The sequence below is a fragment of the Triturus cristatus genome, chromosome 12, assembly GCF_964204655.1.
Source record: "Triturus cristatus chromosome 12, aTriCri1.1, whole genome shotgun sequence".
In the NCBI taxonomy this organism is placed as follows: Eukaryota; Metazoa; Chordata; class Amphibia; order Caudata; family Salamandridae; genus Triturus; species Triturus cristatus.
In genome coordinates this window covers 541,462,226-541,480,905 of record NC_140595.1, presented here as the reverse complement: position 1 = coordinate 541,480,905, position 18,680 = coordinate 541,462,226, and positions in this window count along the sequence as shown.

Genomic DNA, 18,680 nt, shown 5'->3' with positions numbered 1-18,680 from the left:
TAGTGGCAGGTGTAACTCCACTTAAAGTTATCGCCTATGCAGACGATATAGCGGTTTCCTCAACGGAACCAGCTAGAGCAATAATGGTAATTGAGGATGAAGCAGTCAAGTTTGGCTCTATCTCAGGTTATAAATCAAACTTAAAAAACCCACAAATTCTTCATAATTTTAAGCCAGGAGAATCAATCTATGGGGTTTGCTCTGTAGCTACCTATTTAGGGGTTAAGCTCTCGGCTCAGATAAATTAAATACTTTCTTTGAATTATGAATCTTTACTGAAAGATACAGCGAGATCTTTAAAGAATTGGCATAAACTGCCTATCAGTATTATTGGAAGCTCCAATATTATTAAAATGAAGATATTACCCAAATTCTTGTATCTATTCCGATCTATTCCTTTGCGGGTTCCCAAATCTTTTTTAAAGAGATTAGAGGGTGTTCTAAGCAGCTTCATTTGGGGCTATAGAAAAGCTAGGCGAGCAATGGATTTGTTAAAGCTTCCATATAAGCAGGGAGGGCTGGATTTTCCCGATTTTAAAATGCATTTTTTGGTCTGTCTTTGCCGGTCGTTTTTGTAGTCTCCTAAACCCTACTCATACGATTTATTTTCATCAATTCATGGTAAGGGAGGATAGTAATATGTGTTTGTTTAGAATTAATGACCCAAATTATTTTTAAAAAGTCAAGTTTAAGACTATACGGGATAGTATATATAAGCCTATTCGATCCATCTGCAGCTCAGTTCTAGAGCCCCTTGGTAGATACATTGACCACTCACTTCATCAATTTGATAGAATCACAACCCTTTAATCCTCAATCAGAACTCTTGGTTACTCTTGACATTGAATCGTTATATACGAACATCCCTCAAGATAGAGGCATAGAAGTCATCAAAAAGCATCTCAACCTCCGTCCCTCCACACATCAGGTACCTACAGACTTCATCACATCACTCCTGGAAATAGCATTGACTAAAAACGACTTCCTTTTCCAAGAGAAATACTACAGACAATGCAAAGGTACATCTATGGGGGCAGTTTTCGCCCCCAATTTTGCCATTCTGTTTGTAGACGACATTGAGACTAATATCATCCTCAGTATGATGAACCCATTCCTTCAAAACATTTGTGTATGGCGCAGATACATAGACTATGTGTTCATGATCTGGGGTGGCACTAACTCTGAACTTGAAGCCTTCTGCTCCTGGCTCAACAATGCACAACCTGACCTTAAATTCACCTACAGCTATGACAATACCAAGATTGACTACTTGGATGTCACCATCAAAAATCACAATGGCGAACTTTATACCACCTTGTTCAGAAAGCCTACTGAAAGGAATATCCTCCTCCAATACAGTAGTGCACATCCCAGGGCACTGAGAGATGGACTACTGTATGGCCAGTTCCTCAGAATCAGAAGAAACTGTAAATTCAAAGATTTCTTCTTAGAAGCCAACACACTATGCAAGAAGCTCACTGACAGAGGCTATCCCAAATGCCTAGTAAAACGTTCCATTAAACGGGCCTGGTACTCACACCGTGAACACCTGCTTCAGCCCAAAGTCAAAACACCCTTATCCAGAATTACATGTGTGACCACATTTTGTCCTGTGAGTAACAAACTGACGAAAATGATCAAAAAACATTGGACAGTCCTAGCGCCACTAAATCTCGCAACAGGAACCCCACTTTTTTCATTTAAAAGAGGTTGCAACATAAAGGACCATTTGGTTAGGGCCTACAAACCTACAAAAAGAGATCAGACTATACACTCCTACCTCAATCTTCCTCCACTGCAAGGGCACTACAAATGTAACAACTGCATGGCATGCGACTCCACTACTAACACCAAAGTATTTGAATTTGAGAACTCTAAGTATACTTTACAGTCTTTTTCAAATTGCAATTCACAAAATGTAATCTACTGTATTGAGTGTCCATGCAAACTGAGGTACATCGGCCAAACCACACAGAAGATCAAGGTAAGAATCGCCCAACACAGGAGCAGAATCCGAGGTAAGATCACGACGGCGCCCCTCGTGGAACACTTTATATCAAAAGGACACTCTGAAACAGACTTCACTTGGCAGGTCATTGAAACCCTTCACTCCAACGTTAGGGGAAGAAACCAACAACAGATCCTCAACCGATTGGAATGCAAATGGATTTTTAATTGCCGCACTTTTGAACATGGTCTCAACTCTATTGATGAATGGAATGCCATACTATAAACATTTGACTATTCATATCTGCAAATTTTGACCTCATCCACCTATGTACTTCTTGCTTAGTGTTTTCCTAACAGATGTATACACACTTCCTTATGTTTGAACCTCTTGCTACCCATTGGTTCATGTGCTACCCATTGGTTCATGTCTTGTTTATATGTTGCCACAGTATTTGAATATCAGGGAGTACATTGCTAGACTATATGCCTTAAATGATTTTGTGTTTGGTTTTTAATTCATATAGCAACTACCTCAGTAGGTACAACACATTAGGTTGCTTCAGAATTAATTCTGCTATCATGTGCCTGAAACAGTTGTTGCACACAAATTGATTTATTTTTTCTTATGACTCTTTCTTCTCTTTTCTTACTCTGCTGAGTTAGTACTTTTCCCTCGTTCCCTTACTTGATTCCTACTGACAGCCATTTCCCTTCAGCATGCTCCCTTGCACACAACCGCTCACAGGTGCATGCTAATTAGCTCCTGCCTGCTGCTGGTTTCACAGCTGACACAGCCCTTAATTACTTCCTGGCTCACTCTGTCTCCCTCTCGCACTAAATGCGGACAGCCCAAGCAGCATGACGCGCTGAGGTCCTCTCCCAAGACTTTCCAAATATAAACTGGAAGTGATTTCAACTGTAAGTACTATGACTGCGCATACACCATTACCATCATTTAATCTTTACCTTGGAGTTCCTGACCCCCCCACCCTCCTTTTGCCCTTAACCGAAACATATTGGCAGAAAATTGTTAAGCGCATCTTATACAGCTGACCCAATGTTCTGCTTGGGTTTTCGGATCAGATAGAACCCACTCATCAGGGCCTCACTAACCCAGCCAGAACGTTACCCCCCCCTCCCTAGAACCTATTTACAATCCTACAACCACATATATCTATCACCTAAGGACAGGGGATTCCTACTATGTATACCAAGATCTCACAATCGGCGGCCTCGCGGTCCCATACGAACCCAGACCTCTCTGCCCAGACGACAGTATCACAAGTGGCGGCCTCGCGGTCCCATACGAACCCAGACCTCTCTGCCCAGACGACAGTATCAGCACAATCGGCGGCCTCGCGATCCCCTACGAATCCAGACCTCTCTGCCCATACGACAGTATCACAAGTGGCGGCCTCGCGGTCCCATATGAACCCAGACCTCTCTGCCCATACGACAGTATCACAAGTGGCGGCCTCGCGGTCCCATACGAACCCAGACCTCTCTGCCCAGACGACAGTATCACAAGTGGCGGCCTCGCGGTCCCATACGAACCCAGACCTCTCTGCCCAGACGACAGTATCAGCACAATCGGCGGCCTCGCGATCCCCTACGAATCCAGACCTCTCTGCCCATACGACAGTATCACAAGTGGCAGCCTCGCGGTCCCATACGAACCCAGACCTCTCTGCCCAGACGACAGTATCAGCACAATCGGCGGCCTCGCGATCCCCTACGAATCCAGACCTCTCTGCCCATACGACAGTATCACAAGTGGCGGCCTCACGGTCCCATACGAACCCAGACCTCTCTGCCCATACGACAGTATCACAAGTGGCGGCCTCGCGGTCCCATACGAACCCAGACCTCTCTGCCCAGACGACAGTATCAGCAAAATCGGCGGCCTCGCGGTCCCATACGAACCCAGACCTCTCTGCCCAGACGACAATATCAGCACAATCGGCGGCCTCGCGATCCCCTACGAATCCAGACCTCTCTGCCCATACGACAGCATCACAAGTGGCGGCCTCGCGGTCCCATACGAACCCAGACCTCTCTGCCCAGACGACAGTATCAGCACAATCGGCGGCCTCGCGATCCCCTACGAATCCAGACCTCTCTGCCCATACGACAGTATCACAAGTGGCGGCCTCGCGGTCCCATACGAACCCAGACCTCTCTGCCCACACGACAGTATCACAAGTGGCGGCCTCGCGGTCCCATACGAACCCAGACCTCTCTACCCAGATGGCAGTCTCATACGACAGTTCATCCTATGGTCAGCATAACATACAAAAAGGGCTCACTATTCATCAGATCACACAAGGATTGCCAGTTTGAGTATAGCCTGTTTTCAGGTTCGAGGGGCTCCTCTTTCCCTTATTCAGTTACCACTTACCTGATCAGGGTTAACATCTGTTCATGTAGCCGCAGCTGACTAGAAGAATAGGCTACCCTCTTATACAAGAACACGCAGCACATGTTGGTTCACTACAAACTGGATACTTTATTACTCATTACATACATAATCACATAACATTACGATATAACACATAACCTGCAAAGAAAAGTGAAAGATTAAGTTGTACACTCTAATAAGAAAGGGTCGACATCACCTTAGTAGTATGTAGCCTGCACTCAGTGGTCATCTAGGTTCCCTTCTCGTCTGTATCTCGGCTCGCCTGGAATCACCCTTCTTCGAGTCACTGGGACCTCTTCCTTATCGGCTACTCTCTCCTCTCTGGCTATTCTGCTAGGAAAGCATCTGTCTCTCGGTTCTTCTCCGCCTTCAAGATGGCGTCTGTCTTCCCTGGAATAAGTAGTAGCTTTACTGCTAACGGCCAGATGCCGCCTACGGACTGAACATGTAACTGCCTCAGACTTTCACTAATATAGAGGTGCATTTCCTCATGGAAAATTCCGGCCCGTAACCTGCCGCCCACCAAATTCTTGTACCTCCCCGTACCAAGGACACGTTCCCAGCCGGCCGGCCTGATGTAGTGTCTTCGGCATGAAGAAAAATACAATCCTTCGATAAGGGCCGGCCTGAACCGGTTCTCTCCAAGCGAATAACACCTCATAACTAAAACATAACTCTTGGCCTAGAAGCATCCCAAGCTGCCGAAGCAGAAAGAAAGATGGAGTCTCTCCCGTTTGAGGCCTACCAGGCCTGAATTCAGCACAGCTCCATGAAATACCCTCACTACAGGACAGGTTATCCCTAATACTAACGAATCTATCCCCTAGGCTATGTGTGCAAGCCCTGATCTATGGGGAAGAGCACAGAATCATGTCAAAGTGCCTAGTAAATAGGCTCCATTCACTACTCTAACCCTTAGGCTTGAATGGTAAGAGACTGAAGTCACATTCAATCACTTGTTAACACAAGAAGGCCAGGAAAATCGAGCAGAACATTTCACCCTTGACTTCAGTCTATTATACATTCATTAAATGGAACTAACATCTGTGGAAGAATAATATGAAACAAAACTAACTGATCTATGTCTAGTACCAGGTGTGCAGAATTGAAGTAGTGAAGGAATACACTGAATAAAGCAACAGATGGAAATCAAAATGGCGATAGTAATCAGAATACCTCCTAATATTTGACGTAACAAATGCAAATCAGGTAACCAATTAAAGAGCCAGTCAAACCAGCCCTGATCAATGTGTTTTCTAACTTCTTCTGTCAAGTCATGTAGCTTGTTAATGTGAGCTCGAATGGATTGTGTATGATCAGACAAGTTAAAACAACAAAGACCCTCAAAATCAGAACAATCGTGTCCATGTTTAAGCAAAAGATAATCAATGGCCGCTCGATTTTGCAAGATAGCCCTTCGTTCACCCTGGGCGTCTAATAGCATGTCCGACAGGACTGTGGAAGTATTATTAATGGATTTCACCATCCAGCAGGCCATTTTCTCAATAGATTTGGCATTATAAACTGCCAAAGCAGGAACACCAATAATTGAAATAGCCAGGCTAAGATATTCGGACTTAGAATATAAATGCAAAGATGAGTCACAATCCTCCTGTAATCTCACTGTATCTCGAATCACACGAGAGTTGGCATTCGGATGTTAGGAAAACATTAACAAACTCAATCTAGTAATGGCACAAGGGCCTCCAGAAATATTTGCGGGGACATATGGCCAGGAAGTATTACCACATGAGAAAAGCCATCCGGCAGGTAGTAACATCGTGCGATAATGACTGGGGGCAACTACCATACTCTTGCAAGTCATGTTATTCTGAACAGAAGTACATATTTTCGGCGTCCTTTGAAGGCACAAAGTTCGTTCATGAGCGGTGAATGAGGTGGCCCCTTTCAATTTTAAACGCATACATTCCGAAATTGCACTAGGATTACACGTAAGGAAAAAACACAAATCACCTTGTGTGATATTATAGGTAACTATTTGGGACTGGATGGGGGGTATCGGGTCTGACAGTTCAGTACACAAGGGGCAATACTGATGGGTAGCGAAATCGCCCACAAGAACATTGGGGCGAGCGGTTGATATATTGAAAATATGAGTCAAAGTTTCCAACGAGGCAGGAACAGCAACCAAACAAGTTGACAAAATGTCATTCACTGATCTCATCGGTGTCAGGCAGAAATGAGGGGCGCTAGTCACCCGTTTCGCTAGTGAAATCCAAAAGTTCGATGACGAATCCCACGCAGCGAAGGAACGCGACACTCGGGTTCTCAACTCATCCCGGGTTGATGGGATCCCTCCTCTCTCGTCGCACCAGCCCAAAAACAGTCCGATGCCGACACATCCCGCAGCAACAGTCCAAAGAATGATCTGAAAGAGAATCAATTACAGGCATTATTCATTCTCGTAAGTAACATTTGTCAGCCGGGACTGCTTCCCAGCTATCTTTCCCTGGTCTCATAACTAAAATGGTATTATCTTGACCGGTTGCAATGACCTCTGCTTGTTCAGGGGGATTCTTAGGCGACTGCACCCAAACTCTGGCCCCAGGATTGTCTGTAGAGCCAAAACCTTTCTGACCTCGTACAGTTAGCAACGTTGGGGCAGTGCCTTTTACCATCTCACCACTGAAGACAGGCATTATTAGCAATTGAGCCACTCGGTCAGTTTTATGTATTAGTAAGTCAACCTCACTGCCATTCAGCAGGAGCACCTTAATCTCTCCCTGATAATCACTATCAATGATTCCTCCAAGCACCTGAATGCCTTTTACAGCCAGCCCCGATCTAGGGGCAATTAATCCGAAATTTCCAGGTGGTATCTGAACACCAACACCTGTCTCAATGATGACTCGATCTTTACTTTTTATAACGGTGTCATCCATGGCATGCAAGTCTAAACCCGCCGACCCTGGGGTCGCTCTGCATGGAGCCAAAGCTCCGGGAGTAATCTCCCAGTACATCACAGTCTCTCTGATCTCATTGGGTTTAGCAACAACATTCGGAGGAAACAGACGCATAAGTGGGGATTCAGCATTTAGAAAAGGACGGTTATTCAAAATCAATAGCGCTTGAGGCAAAAAAATCTCGCCAATTCTTATACTTGTCATCTGTTAATTTGCGCAGTTGGTCTTTTAGCAGGCCATTCAACCTCTCCACAAGACCCGAGGCCTGTGGATAATAGGGTATATGAAGCACCCATTCAATATTGTTTTCCACACAGAATTCCTGTACCAATCTTCCACGAAAATGGGATGCATTGTCAGATTGAATTTGGAATGGCACACCATAATACATCATAATCAATTCCAATGTTTTACTAGTATTCAGTTGGGTAGCTTGCTTACAGGGAAGGGCCACCAACAGGCCACTGTATGTATCAACAATGGTGCAAACATATTGACAATTCCTACTCATAGGGAGTGGACCAATGTAATCAATCTGCCAAATTTGAGCGGGCACTTTCCCGCGATGTAAATGACCTTTAACAATTTGGGGCACTTTGCGCTGCCTGATATGCTGACAAATGGGACAATGTAGAATAACATTTTTAATTAAATCTAGGGGAATATAAATTCCTCGATCAGCAGCCCACCTGCTAGTGGCTTTCTCTCCAAAGTGTCCTGCTTTCTGGTGTGCCCATTTCGCCAATCCCGCAATATCAGAATCTTGCGTGTCCACCACTGCCTCAGCAATTTTAGATTTCTCATCTGCAATATTATGAAAGAATTTGTCAAGAGAGTCTATCGGGGTATGAGCATCCACATGGAAGATTGTAACAGTACTCTGTGGGAGCATTTCCCAAATCTCCTGCCATAATTCTTTTCCCCACAATTCCTTGGAATGGATTTTCCAACTATGGGAATGCCAAGTCGGTAACCAAACTGCCAGTCCATTGGCAGTAGACCAAGAATCGGTAAAAATATGACATATGCCAGGTAACTCTTGTTTCAGGACTTGATAAACAGCATAGAGTTCAGCAAATTGACTGCTCTTACCCTCACCAGTTGTACTCAGCAATTTTTGTGTGATCGGATTATAGGACACTGCCTTCCAATGCCGTTTCGTCCCTATGAACCTTGCTGAACCATCCGTAAACCAGACATGGTTTCTGTCCTCTGCGGACAAATCATCAAAAGGTTTACCCCACTTAACAGGAGATTCCTGTACTAAAGGTACGAAACATTCACTCTCAGTTTCAGTTGATGGCGCCCGTGCCACCTGCTCATGCAAAGATGCAACTCCTTTTTGTCCCACACGTGCCCTATCTTGTATATACCATTTCCATTTAATCACACTCGCCTCTTGAGCGTGTCCAATTCGGTGAGTTTTCGGCGAACTCATAACCCACTGCATGATAGGAATTTCAGGTCGCAAAACTATATCATGTCCCAAAGTCAACTGCTCGGTATCCACCAGAGTCCAATAACATGCAAGTAGCTGTTTCTCAAAAGGTGTATAACGCTCACCAGCATCAGGTAACTTTTTGGTCCAGAAACCTAACGGTACTCTACTCTTGCCTTGTTTCTGCCACAAACTCCAATTCGCATAAATGCCTTGTACAGACACATTCAAATCCACATCACCATCACATACAGGCCATAAATCCAGAGCATGCTGAATTGCTTCTTTTGCCAGACTGAACGCATCTTGCTGTGGTTTATCCCATTCAAATGCATTCTTTTTACGAGTGACACGGTACAAAGGGGCCAATATTTGACTCAAATGAGGAATATGCTGGCGCCAAAATCCAAACAAACCAATGAAGCTTTGGGCTTCTTTCCTATTTCTCGGAACTGCGAAATCAAGAATTTTCTGTTTAACCTGAGGGATCACTTCCCGGTGCCCTTCATGCCAATTAATACCCAAAAATTTTACAGCTTGGGACGGACCTTGTAATTTATCCGGGTTGATTTCCCAACCTTTCTCACGCAGGCACTCAATGACTCTATCCAATTGGGTCTGAACTTCCTCTCGTGATTCGCCTTGGATCAAAATATCATCAATATAGTGACATATCTGAATTTGTGGATGAACCGGTACCTCAGCCAGATGCTCTGCCACCAGCCGGTGACATATCGTAGGACTATGCACATAGCCCTGAGGAAGACTTCTAAACGTCATCTGACGCCCGTTCCACGTAAAATTGAATTGTTCCTGACACTCAGGGGCAATCGGAATCGAAAAGAAAGCATTAGCAATATCAATGGACGCATACCATGTACCTGGATGTTTTTGGATTCTTTCAATTAGGGTAATAACATCCGGTACTGCAACAGTCAAAGAGGGTGTGTATCTATTCAATTCTCGATAATCAACAGTCATGCGCCAAGAATTATCACTCTTACGTACAGGCCAAACAGGATTATTCCAAGCAGAAGTAACTGGGGTGATAACACCTGCATCCACCAACTCCTGAATAGTGGTACTAATCTCTTCATGACCACCCGGAATACGATACTGCTTCTGACGAACCACTTTTGTCGCCTGGGGAACTTTTATGGGGGGCATTCTTAAACGACCAACCCGTACAGGCCTGGACGATATATAATGTTTAGTTCCAAATTGGTAACATCCATCATCTAAGTGCAAAGTCATTCCTTTCAAAATATCAATTCCAATTATGAATTCTAAGAGTGGCACCACTAATACAGAGTATTATTTTCTAGGAATTCTACCTATTCTCATTTCAAGTAAGGTTTGAACTGCGGGAGTTTCCTTTCCGCCTAATCCGGTAATTGTAAAAGGCTGACCTTTAAACTTCTTCGATTTTCCATGAATAAGAGTGGCCTCCGCTCCTGTATCTACCAATGCTCGGGACCTTTGGACATTACGATGTCTCCAATAAATATCAATATCTACATAGGGTCTATTATCTCTGTGAGCCCATCTGTGTACTGGAGCTTGACCTATTTCCTAGTCATCTTTACTGCGTTCTGTGTACCAGGATAAATCAGGATAAAGACTCTCACGTTTCCTAGGTATCGATACCTCCTGTTCATATCCATCTCCATTACGAAATGGATTACTGTTCCCTGCATTGTACTGCGGGTTTCGATCGGCCAATATGTGTCGATCCTCTCTCCTTCTCAACTCAGGGGATTGATCCCTATCATCTCTACGTCTGCTGTTAACATAATCATCTCTCCCCCTCTCTCTTTCCCCCTCTCTCTCCCTGTCTCTCTCATTACGGGGGGACAAATCACGTACATAACGTCGATCATCACGACGATCAGAGCGCCCACGGCGGTCGTCATCACCGCTACCGTCAGAAAAACCACGATCACACTCAGTTGTCTGAACACGCCGGGCACCCTCCTTTCGATCCAAGCCACGTTTGCGAAACATTTCCCACAAACGAGAAGTGGTCTCACCATCAATGTCCTCCTTCCGCACACCATCAGCCATAAGACCAAAAAACATATCACGTCTAGTAAGTTTATTGTCACCAGGAGTACGAGTGTCAGGCCGGGATTGCCGTTCAGGTTTAAACCACTCACCCAACTCACCGAGTTGGCGTACCGATTCCAGCACCATAGATAACATCTTACCAGTCTGATTAATCAATAAAGTCATTATAACCTGCTTATAAGCAACAGGAGAAGAACGAATAATACGATTCCGCACAGAAGATGTCAAGAAACCATCAAGCAACCTGTCAGCAGTATTCAGAAAAATTGCCGTTTTCATCACCTCCTCTTTGAGACGTTGCGTAGCATCGCGCAAAGTATACCACGGTTTGTCATTCACAGGCCAATCAGATTCAGTAAGATATTTTTGATTACAACCCTCAGTCGGCAATTGAAGCAAAGAAATTTGACCACCAACATTAAAGTTACGAAAATGATCCTGTACAGTAGAATCCGAACTCAAGGAACAAAACTTCAAACAATCGCCAGCATCCAACATAATGCCAGCAGCGCCCAGTTCATAAAGGCGCACCATCCATGTGAGTAAGGACTCACCAGCTCGCTGCCGAAATCTTTGTAAAATATCACTAATTTCTTGTTGAGTAAAATCCTCCAAAGAGTCTAAAGCAATACCATTCGGAGCACCGGGAGCCTGCTGCAATTTCCGCCGAAAAACCGGATGCACCGAGACCGCGGGACGAGCAGCACAAGGAGCTCGACCAGTACACGTAGAGGAACAATCAGTGTAAGAAGCATCGACCCCACTCGAAGGACGACCGCAATCATGGAGTGCACCATCAGAGGCGCAAGAAGCAGACTTACAAGCACGGCCGGAGCGAGAGGACTCGCGCTTGGCAGACTCCTCACCCGAGGAAGGAGAATCACTCGAGTTCCAGATATTACCATCCCATTCATCAGGATTCCAATCCAGACCGGCTTTCGCCACAACCAGACGCACCTTTCGCTTCGAAACCCGACCACGCCGATTTTTGTATTTATAACGAGCAATTCGCACAGCCGCCCTCTCGGCAATAGTTTGGTACGTCTCAAGTTTGTCAGCAAGCAACTTATTTTGACACCGCAACAAAGTATGAGCATTCTGAATCTCAACAAAATTCGCTTCCACATCCTTATGCACATTCTGTAACTTCAACAACCTCTCATGCAGGATCCTGTACGCAGACAGAACAATCCAACCTCTGCGCCCCAAAACGGGAAGTTCATCACCCTTAGATACCGGCGCCTTCTGTAAACAAGTAATCACATCAGCCGGCTCCGCCAGCTCCAAAAAAGAATTCCAATTCTCACTCAAACCAGTAGACTCAGCCCACTCACGGGCTAAGGCTTCATAAGGCGTCGAATCCCAGCCGGGAATATCAACGGGTAACTTAAAAGTAGATTTCGACTTTCTAGAAAACATGTTTGAAAATAAAGAAAAAGAGAAAAAGAAAAAGAAGAAAGAGAAAAGAAAACTACACTCACAGTTATGTAAAAATAATATACAAACGAAACCACGCACGCACCAGAAGCAAACACGATACAACCACAACGCACACAGGTTTCGTAAACGGTTCGTGACGCCAAATGTTCTGCTTGGGTTTTCGGATCAGATAGAACCCACTCATCAGGGCCTCACTAACCCAGCCAGAACGTTACCCCCCCCTCCCTAGAACCTATTTACAATCCTACAACCACATATATCTATCACCTAAGGACAGGGGATTCCTACTATGTATACCAAGATCTCACAATCGGCGGCCTTGCGGTCCCATACGAACCCAGACCTCTCTGCCCAGACGACAGTATCAGCGCAATCGGCGGCCTCGCGATCCCCTACGAATCCAGACCTCTCTGCCCATACGACAGTATCACAAGTGGCGGCCTCGCGGTCCCATACGAACCCAGACCTCTCTGCCCAGACGACAGTATCAGCACAATCGGCGGCCTCGCGATCCCCTACGAATCCAGACCTCTCTGCCCATACGACAGTATCACAAGTGGCGGCCTCGCGGTCCCATACGAACCCAGACCTCTCTGCCCATACGACAGTATCACAAGTGGCGGCCTCGCGGTCCCATACGAACCCAGACCTCTCTGCCCAGACGACAGTATCAGCAAAATCGGCGGCCTCGCGGTCCCATACGAACCCAGACCTCTCTGCCCAGACGACAGTATCAGCACAATCGGCGGCCTCGCGATCCCCTACGAATCCAGACCTCTCTGCCCATACGACAGTATCACAAGTGGCGGCCTCGCGGTCCCATACGAACCCAGACCTCTCTGCCCAGACGACAGTATCAGCACAATCGGCGGCCTCGCAATCCCCTACGAATCCAGACCTCTCTGCCCATACGACAGTATCACAAGTGGCGGCCTCGCGGTCCCATACGAACCCAGACCTCTCTGCCCATACGACAGTATCACAAGTGGCGGCCTCGCGGTCCCATACGAACCCAGACCTCTCTGCCCAGACGACAGTATCAGCAAAATCGGCGGCCTCGCGGTCCCATACGAACCCAGACCTCTCTGCCCAGACGACAGTATCAGCACAATCGGCGGCCTCGCGATCCCCTACGAATCCAGACCTCTCTGCCCATACGACAGCATCACAAGTGGCGGCCTCGCGGTCCCATACGAACCCAGACCTCTCTGCCCAGACGACAGTATCAGCACAATCGGCGGCCTCGCGATCCCCTACGAATCCAGACCTCTCTGCCCATACGACAGTATCACAAGTGGCGGCCTCGCGGTCCCATACGAACCCAGACCTCTCTGCCCATACGACAGTATCACAAGTGGCGGCCTCGCGGTCCCATACGAACCCAGACCTCTCTACCCAGATGGCAGTCTCATACGACAGTTCATCCTATGGTCACCATAACATACAAAAAGGGCTCACTATTCATCAGATCACACAAGGATTGCCAGTTTGAGTATAGCCTGTTCTCAGGTTCGAGGGGCTCCTCTTTCCCTTATTCAGTTACCACTTACCTGATCAGGGTTAACATCTGTTCATGTAGCCGCAGCTGACTAGAAGAATAGGCTACCCTCTTATACAAGAACACGCAGCACATGTTGGTTCACTACAAACTGGATACTTTATTACTCATTACATACATAATCACATAACATTAGGATATAACACATAACCTGCAAAGAAAAGTGAAAGATTAAGTTGTACACTCTAATAAGAAAGGGTCGACATCACCTTAGTAGTATGTAGCCTGCACTCAGTGGTCATCTAGGTTCCCTTCTCGTCTGTATCTCGGCTCGCCTGGAATCACCCTTCTTCGAGTCACTGGGACCTCTTCCTTATCGGCTACTCTCTCCTCTCTGGCTATTCTGCTAGGAAAGCATCTGTCTCTCGGTTCTTCTCCGCCTTCAAGATGGCGTCTGTCTTCCCTGGAATAAGTAGTAGCTTTACTGCTAACGGCCAGATGCCGCCTACGGACTGAACATGTAACTGCCTCAGACTTTCACTAATATAGAGGTGCATTTCCTCATGGAAAATTCCGGCCCGTAACCTGCCGCCCACCAAATTCTTGTACCTCCCCGTACCAAGGACACGTTCCCAGCCGGCCGGCCTGATGTAGTGTCTTCGGCATGAAGAAAAATACAATCCTTCGATAAGGGCCGGCCTGAACCGGTTCTCTCCAAGCGAATAACACCTCATAACTAAAACATAACTCTTGGCCTAGAAGCATCCCAAGCTGCCGAAGCAGAAAGAAAGATGGAGTCTCTCCCGTTTGAGGCCTACCAGGCCTGAATTCAGCACAGCTCCATGAAATACCCTCACTACAGGACAGGTTATCCCTAATACTAACGAATCTATCCCCTAGGCTATGTGTGCAAGCCCTGATCTATGGGGAAGAGCACAGAATCATGTCAAAGTGCCTAGTAAATAGGCTCCATTCACTACTCTAACCCTTAGGCTTGAATGGTAAGAGACTGAAGTCACATTCAATCACTTGTTAACACAAGAAGGCCAGGAAAATCGAGCAGAACACCCTGCCTTACAAGTTTACACAGGAAGTGTTTTCTTTCACCAACTTCCTTGCAAGCGCCCTTCACAGACGCACACCAGTTTCTAATTACTGCTCTAACTCCTTTACAGCACGTGATATTCTCACGCTCGTACCTTCAGAGAATTAATCTGGGTGAACTCGTCTACCCTCAGGTGTTTTCTGAAGCCCTCAATTGCTCTTCCTTGCGCTACGAATAATTGCATCAGTAAGTCTACTCTGAGTGTTCTCCCTCTCCCCGCTTCCCTCTTTTAGCGGGTTGCTACCCAGCTTCATCTGCGCTCTCAAGTCTACCTTCCTACTAGCGCGAATTATTCCTTGTACTCCCACCTATGCTTGCGTATTCACGTGCAGCATTTTCACCATAACTGGTCTTTTGCTTCTGAATCGCTATTTAACTTCTCTTTTCCACCGTTTAAATACTTCCACCACTTGTAATTTACATCGTTGCCTTTCGCTTCCGAATTGCCTTTAAATCATGTCTTTCGCCTCTGTAATTGCCTTAATTCATGTATTTCCACACCTACCTTGACCCCCTAGGCATGGCTAGTTACATGATATACAGAATAATTCAGGATTAATATATATTTATATATGTCATTATGCTTTTTATAAAAAGGAGCCTCTGATTTTATTAATTATACTACATGTAGGGATCAAACTATAACTTATTTATTTGCCCGTTTTCCCTCATTTTAGATTCAGCTTGCTCACCCGTTATATGTCCTGATGATGATCTCGAACAGTTGAGATCGAAACGCCGTTGACCCTTTACAACAAAACTCTTCCTATCCTATTAAGTTGCATGAGGAGTTTTCCACTATTGTTGTCAATGCGATGCCGTTATTTTAAAATTCACCATCACTCTGCACGTCACGCCTCTTTCACTTATTGTGTGAGCACCTGAATTCTATTGTTGTGGAAATAAATGTTTCACATGAACTGACTTATGTCCCTACGTACATTAGACATTTTTTTGCTCCTTTAAAATAATTCATCTTCAACTCTCTAACCATAAGTGCTCTCCTTAGGATCACTTTATTATTGGACCTTTTGGCCACACCTGAACCATTGTCTTTTTTACCGCGAACTACACTCCCCAGCATCGCCTGCGGCACCCAGTGCAGCCAGTCCAGCCGCCAACAACACCACCGCGACCAGGAGGCGCATATTTAATCTCCCAGGGGCTCCCGCAGTGCGGGACGCGCGCGGGCAAAGCCCGGGCCAAGGGAGGGTCCGTCCTTGCCTGTCAGCGCCCGGAAGAGGCTGGGCTGGGCCTCCCCTCTTGATTCTTGCCAGGAGTGGGCTGCAACGTTAAGACCTTCTACTTGCTTTTAGTGACTCGCCATGGGTTTTCATGAACACTAACTAATTGGTAATTGACCCTTGACCCTATGTATATTATTAATCATTCACTGTGGCGAGTTGTTGCTGGAAATTATTTACCAAGGTTCCTGGACCCATTCCATAAGCCTTGTCAATTGGGACAAAGGATTAACCCAGGCTTCAATGTTAAAGGCCAATGCTCACGAAAAGACTGAACTGCTAATCCTGTGTCCGACATACTAATTGCACCTTGGAATAACTTCTGATCATAAGAGTCTCGGTCGTTGATGCATATGGTAGTTATAGTATTTGTCAAAAGTTGTCTACGAGTTGAATATAGGTTCACTATCTTGTTTATTTAAGCTTTTATTCAATTTTTGCTGAAAACTGTACCCTAGCAGCTATCGATGATTTAATAGAAGAAGTGGAAACTATGTTGGGCAATGGTAAGGTGCTTAGTACTAAGGGTAAAGTAAAGTCTCATCCTACTGCAGTAAAAAAGGACAAAGCGACTATTGTAAGACCAATCAGTCCAACTATTATTGTCCATAAAGTGCATAACATGACATCTTCACAACCACTAACGACACCCTCATTAAAGACAACGCCCAGTCATTCTAAGTTACCCTCCCCCAGAATAGATAACACAGATAGGACACAGGAAACCCCATACACAGGGAGATCCCAAAATAAAGTGCTCTAATAGATATTTACCCTTTGCAGACAATCTGGAGGAAATACAGGAAGAGCAATCAAAATAAATAGAGGGTAATAGTCAGTCCACAGCTAATGGGAGAGTAGCAGAGACTCAAACGCAACCACTAGATACTCATACACTTGTGCTGGATCTTTGTGCAAAACTAAACGCAGTTCAAGAAGAGGTCTTGGTACTTAAAAGGATGATTGAGGTCTTAACAACACAATTACACACAAACCCAGTAGTTGAGATCAGTGCACCGGAGGAGAAAGAACATACAAAGAGAAAACCTCATAATACCCAGATAGAAAATACCCTAGCTAGAATGCCACCTAGAGCAGCACCAAAACACCCTTCAAACCAAGTAATAAACCAGAGCAAACATAAGACTCCTACACCTTACCCTTCAACTAGGCAAAGGCACCATGTGACTAACATTCATAATCAACCTGGATCCCCCTTTTGCATCAACATGTGCGACATAAAAATATTTACCTAGAAGCTCAATCCACAAATAGGCTGGCACAAGTCACCCAAGGAACATCCGGGTTGAACCCAAGATTTGGGTGGAAGTATGGGGATCCCCAACGGAAACAGGAACCTTATTCAGAAACTTATCATGTGAACCGGGTGAAGTCGAACGCTTATAATGTCTTTTTAACTAATGTTCCAAGATTAAAGCAGGGTGTCAGAGAAGATAAGGACTCTCTTATAAACAAAGTAACACATTGGATTAGAACCAATCGGCAGTGCCTTTCTGTAATAAGATCTGATATAAATAATGTGGAAAGGATCCAGCAAGAAGAGGGGGACATGGACGATATAAAATTAACGTTGCACTCAAAAACTATCGCCGAAAACTGAATAGCCATAAACCTATGAACACATTCCTTTTCCAATTCTAAAATTAGCTTCAGGCAGAACACAACCTGCAATACTGTCCCACAAGCAAGGGGGGGGTCAAATAATCTGGAAGCTGTAGATTGACTGAACCAGCAAGCAAGATTGAACCCTATAGTGGGGGGTATACCGAGCCCAATAGTTAGGAACCAATGTTCAATAGAATTGGATGATCAACTCATCCTGGATGCATATCGTGAAAGAAAAGACCTTGATGGAAGTAAGGTAATTAATATCTCTGAGTCAGAAGGGTTTGATCGCATTATTATTCCTGATTGCTCCTCCAATACGCCAATATATTCAACATCAGAATATGTGAAGATGGTCTCTTGGAACATAGCGGGGTTCCCGAAAAAACTTTATGAACCTGATTGGCAGGATTATATTGACAACTTCGATCTCTGTCTTTTTCAGGAGACTTGGGCGAGGGAGTCATTATATAAAGTAGGCTACAGAACATTCAGTATAGAGGCTCATCAATCAAACAGAGGAAGACCATCAGGGGGTCTTCCAATCTGGGTAAAAAATTATATAAATGCAACTTTGGAAACTTTACCCACTATTCAAATGATATCCTGGGTTTAAAATGTAAGTTCCCAAACAGGTCCCGGATGTACAGTTTTAATATACATATAAGACCAAGGGAGCGTTTGAAAGAGTCGCCGATAATACAGCAGTTAGTAGAAGTCCTTGATTTTATCAAATCAAATGGGCCCATTATAGTCGGGTGACTTTAATTGCTGCTACGAACCCTTGTCGGGATTAGATACCATTTTTGAGGAAGAAGATTTAGCAATGGGGATCCCACTTCTCAGGACAGAAAATACGGTGGGGTGTTCTGTTTTAGCAATGCAACTATTTCACTGCACCATAGAGAAAGACCTACGGTCTTCTAATGGTAGATTCCCCTCAGACCTTGAATGCTCAAATACTTTCTC